The following is an 11,529-nucleotide window of genomic DNA, read 5'->3' on the forward strand; positions in this document are numbered from 1 at the left end:
CAGTTGATTTGATCCTGCAATTAACAAGAAATAAAGACAAGAAAATAGCGGTTAAATCTATAAATGATATCCGATCGGCCAGTCGCCGATGACGTATCATTTATCTTTGAGCCGATGTCATATTTGAGTCGATCGGCAGTCGTAAATAGGCAGGAAAGAACTAAATCTATTCGATCGGCTAAAGATACTAATGGTATATAATACTTCCGTCGATATATACTTAAATCAAGTGATTGGGATAGATCGGTCGCCATGCCGAGACAGTATAAATCACTTAGATCGAAATATATATTAACAAGGAGATTATAGGCATTCATAGCAGCATGTATCGGCTAATACTCCGATACTACTCTATATTAAGATATTAAAGCAAGCAAAATATATCAAACAGGAAGCTTAATATACCTAAATGCAACAAGATCTTAACATAAAGGGCGGATTTAACATGTCAATCAAGCATATAAGATATAATGTAGTTAAATAAGGTAAGATCGGCTGAAACCCCGATGAAACCCTAATCGGCAACCAAAAGCAGGCTAGAGATTGAGATTCTAATCACGACTTATAAGGTCAAACTCAACTGATGCAGCTATAAGTATGAAAAGAAGGACAATATCTAGACAATCAAGCCGTTGGATGTTTCATAGGATGGTGGATACCCTATATAATCTAAGTCAACATTGGTATTTAACCTAATCGGCTGCCTTCCAATGATAGATGTTAGCCGATTGAAGGTTAAATAATGACATTGTCAGAGATTATATAGGATATATGATAACTCAACGAATTACATAAACAAGATTAGAGTATCATAAAGATAGAAGCACTAATCCCGAGAACGCAAGCCGCCATAACAAGTTTTACCTCTAGTTGAAGATCGAAACTGATGCAGCTCAACCCGAAAGCAAGAACTCGTCGAAAGTAAACGAAAGTAAAAGGGTGGCGATGCGCCTAGATTGTTATTGAACGTGTGTTGTTTGATTACATGGGTTCGGGTCATATTTATACCCGAGATACAAAATACGTCCTTGTCGGACATCACTCTTATCTCTAACAAACTCTAAGATACCATAAGTCTTTGCGACAGATTTTTGCCCAATCTTATCCCTAAGGAAATTACATAAATATCCTAATTAATAGATACAATTGCCTTTTCAGGACTCAATCCGTGCGTGGCAATCCATATGAAGCACATTAACTCAACCCGACAACGTGTACTGAGTCACATTGTCGGAATCGGCTCAATCGGCTACCTAGTCCGACTCGAACTCTTCCGATTCTGATTGTAGCCGATTTGGACTTTAGCCGATTCTTGCTCTATCTTGGATTTCGCTTCGATTTTATCTCCATCTCCGATACCTGAATTACCAAATTTGGTCGTTAACACATGCCCCCCAAGTCCGGTATATTTGGTAATATTTCGGATTTGCCATATCTGCTTCTCCAAGAATATTGCTCATTGCCGTTTTTCTGACCGTTACCGCAGCGCTTTACATACTAACCGTCACCCCCGAGAAATTTCACACAGTTACCTTCGTTTTCACCGCTTAAGCAAACTTTTTCTTCTCTTTCTCCGGCGATCCCCTCGGTGCGCAAGGCGATCTTAAGGCGATTCTCCCTCCGGCCAAGCTTCTGCCCGGAGCGATGTCGACTTCCGCTAGCCCGTCCGCCACGCCATCAGCCGAGTATGCAGAAGTACGTGCCCATCGGCTAGATCTTCTTCTTTATGCAATAGATCGGTTTTTCCTTGTGTCATCTTGTTTTCTTCTTCTCTATTCTTTTTTTTTTTGCATTTGTAGCATCTTTCCAATCTGGTTGCGATTCCCAGCCTATCTCATGAGCATTAGTATTTCCTTGGTCCAATCGGCGATTCCGACCCTACTGAGTTCATTAGCACCGAAACCAATAGGATACCTTTTAGATTGGCCAACCCAAATCTAGGTCACTGGAAAAATACATTCAAGTCTTGGCCTTCCCTTGAGAAAAGTTCTCCTGAGAAAAGTTGGCCCGTATGGTACAAATGTGTGTCGGAAAGGAAGCAAGTTCTCTGGGATGAACTCGGAATTAACCAAGCCCTTGCACTTACTTTAGCAAATTCGGCTAAGGATGAACCCCTGATGGCTTCTGCAACATATTTCTGGTTCAACACGCTCAACGCCTTCCTGTTCAATCAAGGGCTGATGACCCTCACTCTGCTTGATGTCATCATGATCACTGGTTTAGATGTCACCTCTTCAGCCAATCCGATGACAAAGAATTCCAAGAACCAGTTTGAATTTAAAACAAAAACCATAGGTAGCTGGTCTGGCTACATAGCTGCATACATGGGCAAAGTATCTGTCACCCCCCGAGAGCACACAGCCTTTCTGTCAATGTATCATTCTTGCATTCATATTCTCCCGCCAATTGACTGAAGTACGATATTTATCCTCTTAGCTAATTTGCTTGTAAATTAGTCGTGTAATTCCGCGAAAGTGAATTAATCTCGAAATCGGTTTCACTAGCCGATTTTGGTCTATCGATTTTGGCGACTCTATTGTTTACACCACAAATCACTGGGTGATTTTGCGTTGGCCACGAAAAAGCGTCAACACCATCAATGTATCAGTCTTGCATTCATATTCTCCCGCCAAATGACTGATCACCAACAAGGAATCACCCATAATTTCGATAGCATCGGCTTCAACTTCCATAAGCAATTGCAACCCCTTGAGAACCACTTCATATTCAGACTGATTGTTAGTTGCATAGGGCTTAATAGTATAGCCAAACTCGAAACTTGTCCCCTGAGGGGAAATTATAACCAAGCCGATACCACAACCATGAGTGCACAGTGATCCATCAAAAAATAAAGTCCAAGGCACAATGTCAACTGAGCCGATGGAGTCATCACGATGATCCACAATAAAATCGGCTATAGCCTGCCCCTTAATCGCCTTTGGTGACTTATACCGAAGATCAAATTCCGTTAAAGCAAATATCCACTTTCCAACCCTTCCTTTCAAAATAGGAGCCAATAGCATGTACTTAACCACATCGGCTTTACATATCACAGTGCATTCATTGGACAATAGATAATGCCTTAACTTTGTGCAAGAGAAATATAAGCACAAACACAACTTTTCCACAGGAGAATACCTTGTCTCTGCATCCAAGAGCCTGCGGCTCAAATAAAACACACCTCCCTCTTTCCCCTCAAGCTCCTAAATCAAAACTGAGCCGATTGACTTCTCACCGGCCAAGAGATATAATCTGAAAGGAATCCCCTTCTGTGGAGGGATTAAAACTGGAGGAGAACTAAGATATGCTTTAATATTATCCAAAGCCTTCTGCTGTTCTGCCCCCCAGGTGAATTCTTGATCGGTTTCCAATCTCAGCAATGGTATAAAAGGCTCTAATTTTCTAGATAAATTAGAGATAAACCTTATAACAAAATTTATCTTACCGATCAACTCCTGCAACTTCTTCTTGTGCTCCGGAGGTTGAATCTTCTTGATTGCATTAATACTCCTTTGAGTTACCTCAATCCCTCTCTCATGAACAAGAAATCCCAAAAACTGACCAGCCGATACGCCAAAAGCGCACTTTGTCGAATTCATCTTCAGGCCATATTTTATAGTCCTCTCAAAAACTTTCCTCAAATCGGCTATGTGGTTCTCTATTTCCTTCGATTTAACGACCACATCATCAATATAAACTTCAACCAACCAGCCGATCAGATCGTGAAATATGTAGTTCATAGCCCTCTTATATGTAGCTCCAGCGCTCTTTAAGCCAAAGGTCATCACAACCCACTCAAACAAGCTGATTGCACCAGGACACCTGAAAGCTGTCTTATGAATGTCTTCTTCTGCCATAAAGATATGATTGTAACCTGCATTACCATCCATAAAACTTAATATCTTATGCCCTGAAGCAGCATCAACCAATTGATCGGCGACCGGCATTAGGTACTCATCCTTTCGGGTAGCTTTGTTTAGATCCTGAAAATCAATGCACACTCTCACCTTGCCATTTTTCTTAATAGCTGGAACTATATTGGAAACCCACTCAGCATATCGGTTTGGTCGGATGAAACCGGCATCATATAAACGTGTAACCTCAGCCTTGACAACATCGAGCATATCGACTTTGCATCTCCTTGGCGACTGCTGGTATGGTCTAATCCCGATGGTTGATTTCTTACTCTACTTCTTGAAAGCGTTCTCTATTCCTTATTCTCTGAACCCTTCTCTTCTGATTTTTTGTGAAAATACCAGAAGGACACCATTGAGTCTTCCTGCCCTCATATCCATCCTGGTAGCAATATTGATTAACTGGACCCAATCTCTAACGAACAGACATCCTCTCCTGATTCAGCCGATTGCCTCTATTGTAAGGTCGGCTTAAATTCCCTGCGTTATTACTGCACCCAGGGCAATCATCGATGGATGGCAACCTCATCTCCTCATTCCAGCAAAATCTAAGGAACCCGTAGTACCAATGAGGATCAAATCCACCATCATCTTCTTCGCAATACCTCTCCTGCTGCTTGTCATACCTTCTTTGATATTTGTTGATAATCCTGGTTGAATTCAACTGAGAACCTCGAGTTTTCCTTTCATCGACTGATCTTCTAGCTGTATGCACCATATTAACAGGGAAAGGATTACCATCAACCTTCATAGGCTTCTTTGAATCATCAAACTTAATCTTCCCCCCTTCAATGGACACCTAGATCTGCTGTCTGAAAACTTTGCAATCATTAGTATTATGAGAACAAAAATTATGCCACTTGTAATACCTCCTCTTGCCTAGTTCCTCAGCCGATGGAACTACATGACCAGCAGGAAGTTGAATTTATTTTTCCCGAAGCAATAAATCGAAAATCTTATCAACCTTGGTGATATCAAAATCAAAATTTTCCTCTTTCCCAGAACTTCTCACCCATTGACATGGCACAACCTTCTTGCTCCTGACCCACTCGGCTGCTGCTACTTCGGATTCATCCTCTTTATCGGAACCATACATGTAAGTGTATACGTGGTTGATCTTTTTGAAATTTTTCTTCGCCACTGCAAACCTTTGTTCGTGTAGGGTTACCTTCTGTGCAAGATGAGATAAGCTTTCAAACTCCTGAGATGAAAGAAGAAGGAATGAGAAAATACTTGGAGGCTGTCTGGTCTATGGACAAAAGTTTCACCGGCATAACGGTCGAACACTTGCCCCGAGGCCAGAATGAAGAAGCTGATGCGTTAGCAAAATTGGCTACCTGCGGAGGACCGCATTCGCTAGGAGTCTTCTTCGAAGTCCTGTATACACCAAGTGTGCCAGAAGACAGCCAAGACATCATGGCAATTGACCAAGTTGAACTGGGCGAAGACCCAAATGACTGGCGAACGCCTTTCGTCAAACACCTCAAAGAGGGATGGCTGCCAAATGATGAAGCAATGGCGAAATAGTTGCATATGAGGGCTGTGAAGTACAAGTTAATCTCTTTGCTAATTTTCTTATAAATTAGTCGTGTGATTCCGCGAAAGTGAATTAATCTCGAAATCGGTTTCACTAGCCGATTTTGGTCTATCGATTTTTGCGACTCTATTTTTTACACCACAAATCGTTGGGTGATTTTGTGTTGGCCACGAAAAAGCGTCAACACCATCAATGTATCATTCTTGCATTCATATTCTCCCGCCAATTGACTGATCACCAACAAAGAATCACCCATAATTTCGATAGCATCGGCTTCAACTCCTTAAGCAATTGCAACCCCTTGAGAACCACTTCATATTCAGCCCGATTGTTAGTTGCATAGGGCTTAATAGTATAGGCAAACTCAAAACTTGTCCCCTGAGGGGAAATTATAACCAAGTCGATACCACAACCATGAGTGCACACTGATCCATCAAAAAATAAAGTCCAAGGCACAATGTCAACTGAGCCGATGGAGTCATCACGATGATCCACAATAAAATCGGCTATAGCCTGCCCCTTAATCGCCTTTGGTGACTCATACCGAAGATCAAATTCCGTTAAAGCAAATATCCACTTTCCAACCCTTCCTTTCAGAATCAGAGCCGATAGCATGTACTTAACCACATCGGCTTTACATATCACAGTGCATTCATTGGACAATAGATAATGCCTTAACTTTGTGCAAGAGAAATATAAGCACAAACACAACTTTTCCACAGGAGAATACCTTGTCTCTGCATCCAAGAGCCTGCGGCTCAAATAAAACACACCTCTCTCTTTCCTCTCAAGCTCCTGAATCAAAACTGAGCCAATTGACTTCTCACCGGCCAAGAGATATAATCTGAAAGGAATCCCCTTCTGTGGAGGGATTAAAACTGGAGGAGAACTAAGATATGCTTTAATATTATCCAAAGCCTTCTGCTGTTCTGCCCCCAGGTGAATTCTTGATCGGTTTCCAATCTCAGCAATGGTATAAAAGGCTCTAATTTTCTAGATAAATTAGAGATAAACCTTATAACAAAATTTATCTTACCGATCAACTCCTGCAACTTCTTCTTGTCCTCCGGAGGTTGAATCTTCTTGATTGCATTAATACTCCTTTGAGTTACCTCAATCCCTCTCTCATGAACAAGAAATCCCAAAAACTGACCCGCCGATACGCCAAAAGCGCACTTTGTCGAATTCATCTTCAGGCCATATTTTCTAGTCCTCTCAAAAACTTTCCTCAAATCGGCTATGTGGTTCTCTATTTCCTTCGATTTAACAACCACATCATCAATATAAACTTCAACCAACCAGCCGATCAGATCGTGAAATATGTAGTTCATAGCCCTCTTATATGTAGCTCCAGCGCTCTTTAAGCCAAAGGTCATCACAATCCACTCAAACAAGTCGATTGCACCAGGACACCTGAAAGCTGTCTTATGAATGTCTTCTTCTGCCATAAAGATATGATTGTAACCTACATTGCCATCCATGAAACTTAATATCTTATGCCCTGAAGCAGCATCAACCAATTGATCGGCGACCGGCATTGGGTACTCGTCCTTTCGGGTAGCTTTGTTTAGATCCCGAAAATCAATGCACACTCTCACCTTGCCATTTTTCTTAATAACTGGAATTATATTGGAAACCCACTCAGCATATCGGCATGGTCAGTATTTCGCCAAGGCATAAATTGGCCAACCGTACTCAAAGTATGTGTTGAGCAAATCACAAAATGCGAAAGCTGTCAGCGACATGGCCGAAGGCAAACTGCACCATAGTATGACCTACAGCCAATCGCGCCAATCTGGCCATTCGCGAGATGGGGCTTAGACATCATTGGTCCATTCTCAGTGGCGCGAAATCGTTTGCCGATTCGGGGTGCCGAAGGAGTTCATCACTGACAATGGCAAGGAGTTTGACTCTGAAAAATTCAAAGAAATGTGCGAGGGACTAAAATTTGCAAATCAAGTTCACCTCGGTCGCGCACCCACAGTCGAATGGGGCAGCCGAGCGAGCAAATGGAAAAATCCTCGAGGCACTAAAGAAGAGACTTGAGGGGGCGGCAAAGGGTAAATGGCCAGACGAGATGTTATCCATTCTTTGGGCCCTTCAAATGACCCCCACAAGGCCAACTAAGTTCATCCCTTTCATGCTCCTTTACAGAGATGAGGCGATGACGCCGGCAGAACTAGGGGCTAACTCACCAAGGGTGATGTTTTCCGGCGGCGAAAATGGACGTGAAGTGTCACTCGAACTCTTGGAAGGAGTGAGGGTCGAAGCACTAGAACACATGCGCAAGTATGCGGAAGGCACTTCGGCAACCTATAACAGGAAGGTTTGACCGACAAAGCTCAGCCCGGCCATCTCGTACTAAGGAAGAAGGCAAAACCTGTGGTGGTCGAGAAACTAGAATCTAAGTTGGATGGACCATATTTGATCAAACACAGATCTTGAACAGGTTCTTTTCGGCTGGCAACATTGGAGGGCGAAGAATTCGACCATTCCTGGAACGCTGCTTCCCTTAGACGATTCTAAGTATAATATGAGTGGAACCCAATTTGCGAATTGTAAATATGTATATATTATGTAAGCCGTTCGGCACAAAAAGCAAAAAAAGAGAGGAAAATGAAAAAAGAAAAAAAAACTGGACGTAGGGTTATTATCCACCATGGAGGCCCGAACCAGTATCTGTGTCTTCCATTTTTCTTTTTGTGAATGATGTCTTCGTGGAAAAACCCCAAAGCAAATGCCTGATCAACGAATGCACCAGGGGGGCGAAACGAATCGGTCGAAGCATAGCTCACCGAACGTCGAAACCACGACAGCTCGAATTTTGAAAATGCAAGTCAAAACACTGTTGTACTCGGCATACGCAAAGGCCACGATGCTTGGTAGCACGCCTGCCACGAGCCGAAAATGGAAGAGCAGAGCTGAGAAATAAACATATATTTTCGCCATAGTACGCAGAGGGGCCAACACGTTTCGACCTAACGAAAGCACGACAGTGACTATGCAAACGATATCAAGTAAGCGAAATTACAAATCTGTTGTATTTACGTGAGAAAAACCTCACAAGAAAATTATATCATCATTTACATATTTGCCCTCGCTTGCATTACAAGCCGGCGAACTAGGTTCGTCGTCACTACTGACATTGTACACAACCCTTAAAGGGGACGGCGGCCAAACACAAACTAAACTATAACGGCGACGGGCGATAGTCTCTTGGCGAACCGACCTCTTAAAGTTTCGCCAAAAATTTGTGCTATCTTCGCGGCGCGCCACACGATAACGGTTATAGTCCTCTAAAGTTTGACCTAGGTGTGCGCGCATCCATCCGGCAACCTTTATAACCTTGTAGTTGTTGCCGTTTATTAACATTTCGCGGTAATCAGGCCAAAAAAGGACAGGCAAGCCCTTCATCGCCACGAACTTCTCGTTTTTATTTCGCCAATACCCGGAGGGAGGCCGAACGCATACCTTTCAGCCACAACCCTGCTACAAGGCACAAAGGAACAGTGCAAAAAGGAGACATGCTAGCGAAACATTAACTCTTATATATATATATATATATATACACATATGTATATATGTACTGTCACATACCACGACTTTGGGTGTATGGAAAACATGGAAATGGTGGAAGAAGTAAAATAAATAAAACTTTTATGCTTGCTTGTTTGTGCATTTTGTGGTGTATGCATATGCATTATAGGATCATATTCATACTTAACTAAAACCAATGGATCAAAGAAAAATTCTTGGAACAACTCAAAAATCTGGGAAGAATTTGTGGTAACTTCTTGCTGACTTTAGAAACCAAATGTGAATTTTAATTTAACTTATCAACTCATTAGATGAACCAAACAACTCTCTAAACACTTAAGCACAGGATTTTGACAGGTTCTCTGGAGCACTCTTTGACACTCTGCCAAAATTCGATCTTGAACTCCTAGGCTGTAAGACTTGATCCAAACTGTAGTTCAAACCTTGCTTTACAACTTTGCCATTGGTCACTAGCTCTAACTCTGCCTGAAACTAATTTTAATCTGAACCCAAAGCCAAAACCTAGATCTCCTCTCCTTCTCTCTCACTAGTCGCTGCCATGTGGGCCAGGGCTGCATGGTGGGACCCTATTGTCAGACTCATATTGCTCTCCACACGGGCCACTGCCAGAACACGCGCGCCACGCGCGGGAGCACGCGTCGAGCACGGGAGAGGGCGAGCTCCTCCTCTCCATTTCCGCCGGTGACCGTACGTAAGCCGACCGTCCGACCAACTTTCTCTCCCTCTTGCCCTTGTCTCGTTTCGCGGAAGAACCGAGGTACCCCGCCTCGGATTCATCGGGAACGGAGGCGTCATCTCCGGCGCCGGCGAGAGAAGTCCTCGACTCCGTCGCAATCCGGTGAGCCCCATTTCCGTTCAATGCGCGTTCTGTAATCCCCTCTCAATGCCGTCTCTAATACCACCAAGAACACCTCATTTCGTGCAGCCAATTTCCGGGAACACGACCGCGTCAACTCGGAACACCGACGCGCTCTGGACGCCGCTGCTTCGCCTTTGCTCGTCGCCCGGCTTCCACAGTTCGTGACAAGCTGAGCCTCTTCACCACGAGCTTCATCAACCCCTGTAGATCAAGAATCCCGAAGGAGTCGACACGAGGTGGACCACGGTGGGAGATCGTCTTCTTCTTCCCCAACTCCGGCCGCCGACGCCATTCCTTTCCTTCTCCTTCTCTGGTGAGCTTCGGCGCAATATTTTTCGCCTAGAGCTACCTTGTGCTGATCTAAACCGAAGCATGCATCCTCTCTATGCAGTAGAAGCCTGGGGGTACACCGTCGACGATGACCGTAGCAGCCGCGCCGTCGCTGAACCAGTACACCGTCGCCAAGACTTTGCCGAGCCGCGTCCGCTGCTTGGTGAGCCTCCTAGTAGTCCCTAGAGTCCTTACCATACGCATGCACGATTAGATCGAGACTAAAAACCCACATGCATGTGCAAGCCGAGCTTAGCCACCGCTTCTAACACCCTAATAGCCGCAATAGAGCACCAAAGCTTGCAAGAAAGACACCAATAGGTTCGCACAGTTGTTCTCTATACCTTTTGTTTTGGGACCTTGAGCTGAAGCGCCGCCAATCGCCGCCGGTGATGCTGTGAAGCTCTCGGCTGTGCTGCTGCTGTGCTCTGTCCAGAGCAAGGGCATGGCTTTTGAAATTTAAAGACTCCCAGGAATGTATTAGCAACTCGAGCAGTCACTTACATATAGGGTCGTGCACTAATCTCTAAATAACATAAAACTCAAGTCCTATTTTGAATAAAATCCTGGAACACGTGCTAGGGGTTGCGGGATCTATTTCCCGAGAACCAGGGGCTTTTGCGCAAAACGTTAGTCACTGACTGGTAGACCCGAGAGAGGAAAATGATTTAAGAAAATTGGAGAAAATGCAAAACTAATTTCCTATCAACTGAAAAATGACAGAACTTTAGAAATTTGTAGAAAATTCATCCTGACTCTAAAAATTGCAAAATAAATTTTTTTGGAATCATATTTTCATGCTCTGCATCATAAAAATGTTTAATTTAACAGAATCATAAAGATTCATGTCTTAATAATCCGAAATGCATTTAGGACCATAATTAACATGTAAACACTTTAAAAATCTGTAACTTTGAATGTAAACTGTTAGATTGAAGTTTCTTTCACTGAAAATCAAATTAACACAGAACACACCAATTTCATAAGAAGCATTCATTTTAGAGCATGTTGGATTTTTATGTATGTTTTAATTTTGATTTTTGCATATGTATGTTTAGACGATTCGCAGCCGAGTCTCGAGGAGGCCTACTTTGTAGCTGAGCAAGGAGTGGAAGAGCAAGGCAAGCCACCTCCCCTCTTTGATCACATTGAACCTATGTTTTGGAGGTTTTTGAAAAGTTTGCAAAATATGCATGTCTATTGTACACTAATCCATTAAAATCTTGTAAAATTTGTTAGAACAACTCCTCAACTTGCATTATCACCTAAACTCCACAAAAGACCTTAACCATTATTCCAAACCTTAGGTACAATTCATTGTGTCACGTTAA

The 11,529-nt window shown here is 43.1% G+C and overlaps 1 long non-coding RNA gene across 1 annotated transcript; it reads left to right on the forward strand.

Moving 5' to 3' along the window:
* Window positions 1-9,613: 9,613 nt before the first annotated feature.
* LOC127771731 (uncharacterized) lies at window positions 9,614-11,320 on the forward strand. The gene is made up of 4 exons (XR_008017193.1): window positions 9,614-9,847; window positions 9,935-10,181; window positions 10,260-10,361; window positions 11,257-11,320. It is a non-coding gene; the product is annotated as an uncharacterized LOC127771731 (long non-coding RNA).
* Window positions 11,321-11,529: the final 209 nt, after the last annotated feature.

The sequence above is a fragment of the Oryza glaberrima genome, chromosome 4, assembly GCF_000147395.1.
Source record: "Oryza glaberrima chromosome 4, OglaRS2, whole genome shotgun sequence".
Taxonomy (NCBI): domain Eukaryota; kingdom Viridiplantae; phylum Streptophyta; class Magnoliopsida; order Poales; family Poaceae; genus Oryza; species Oryza glaberrima.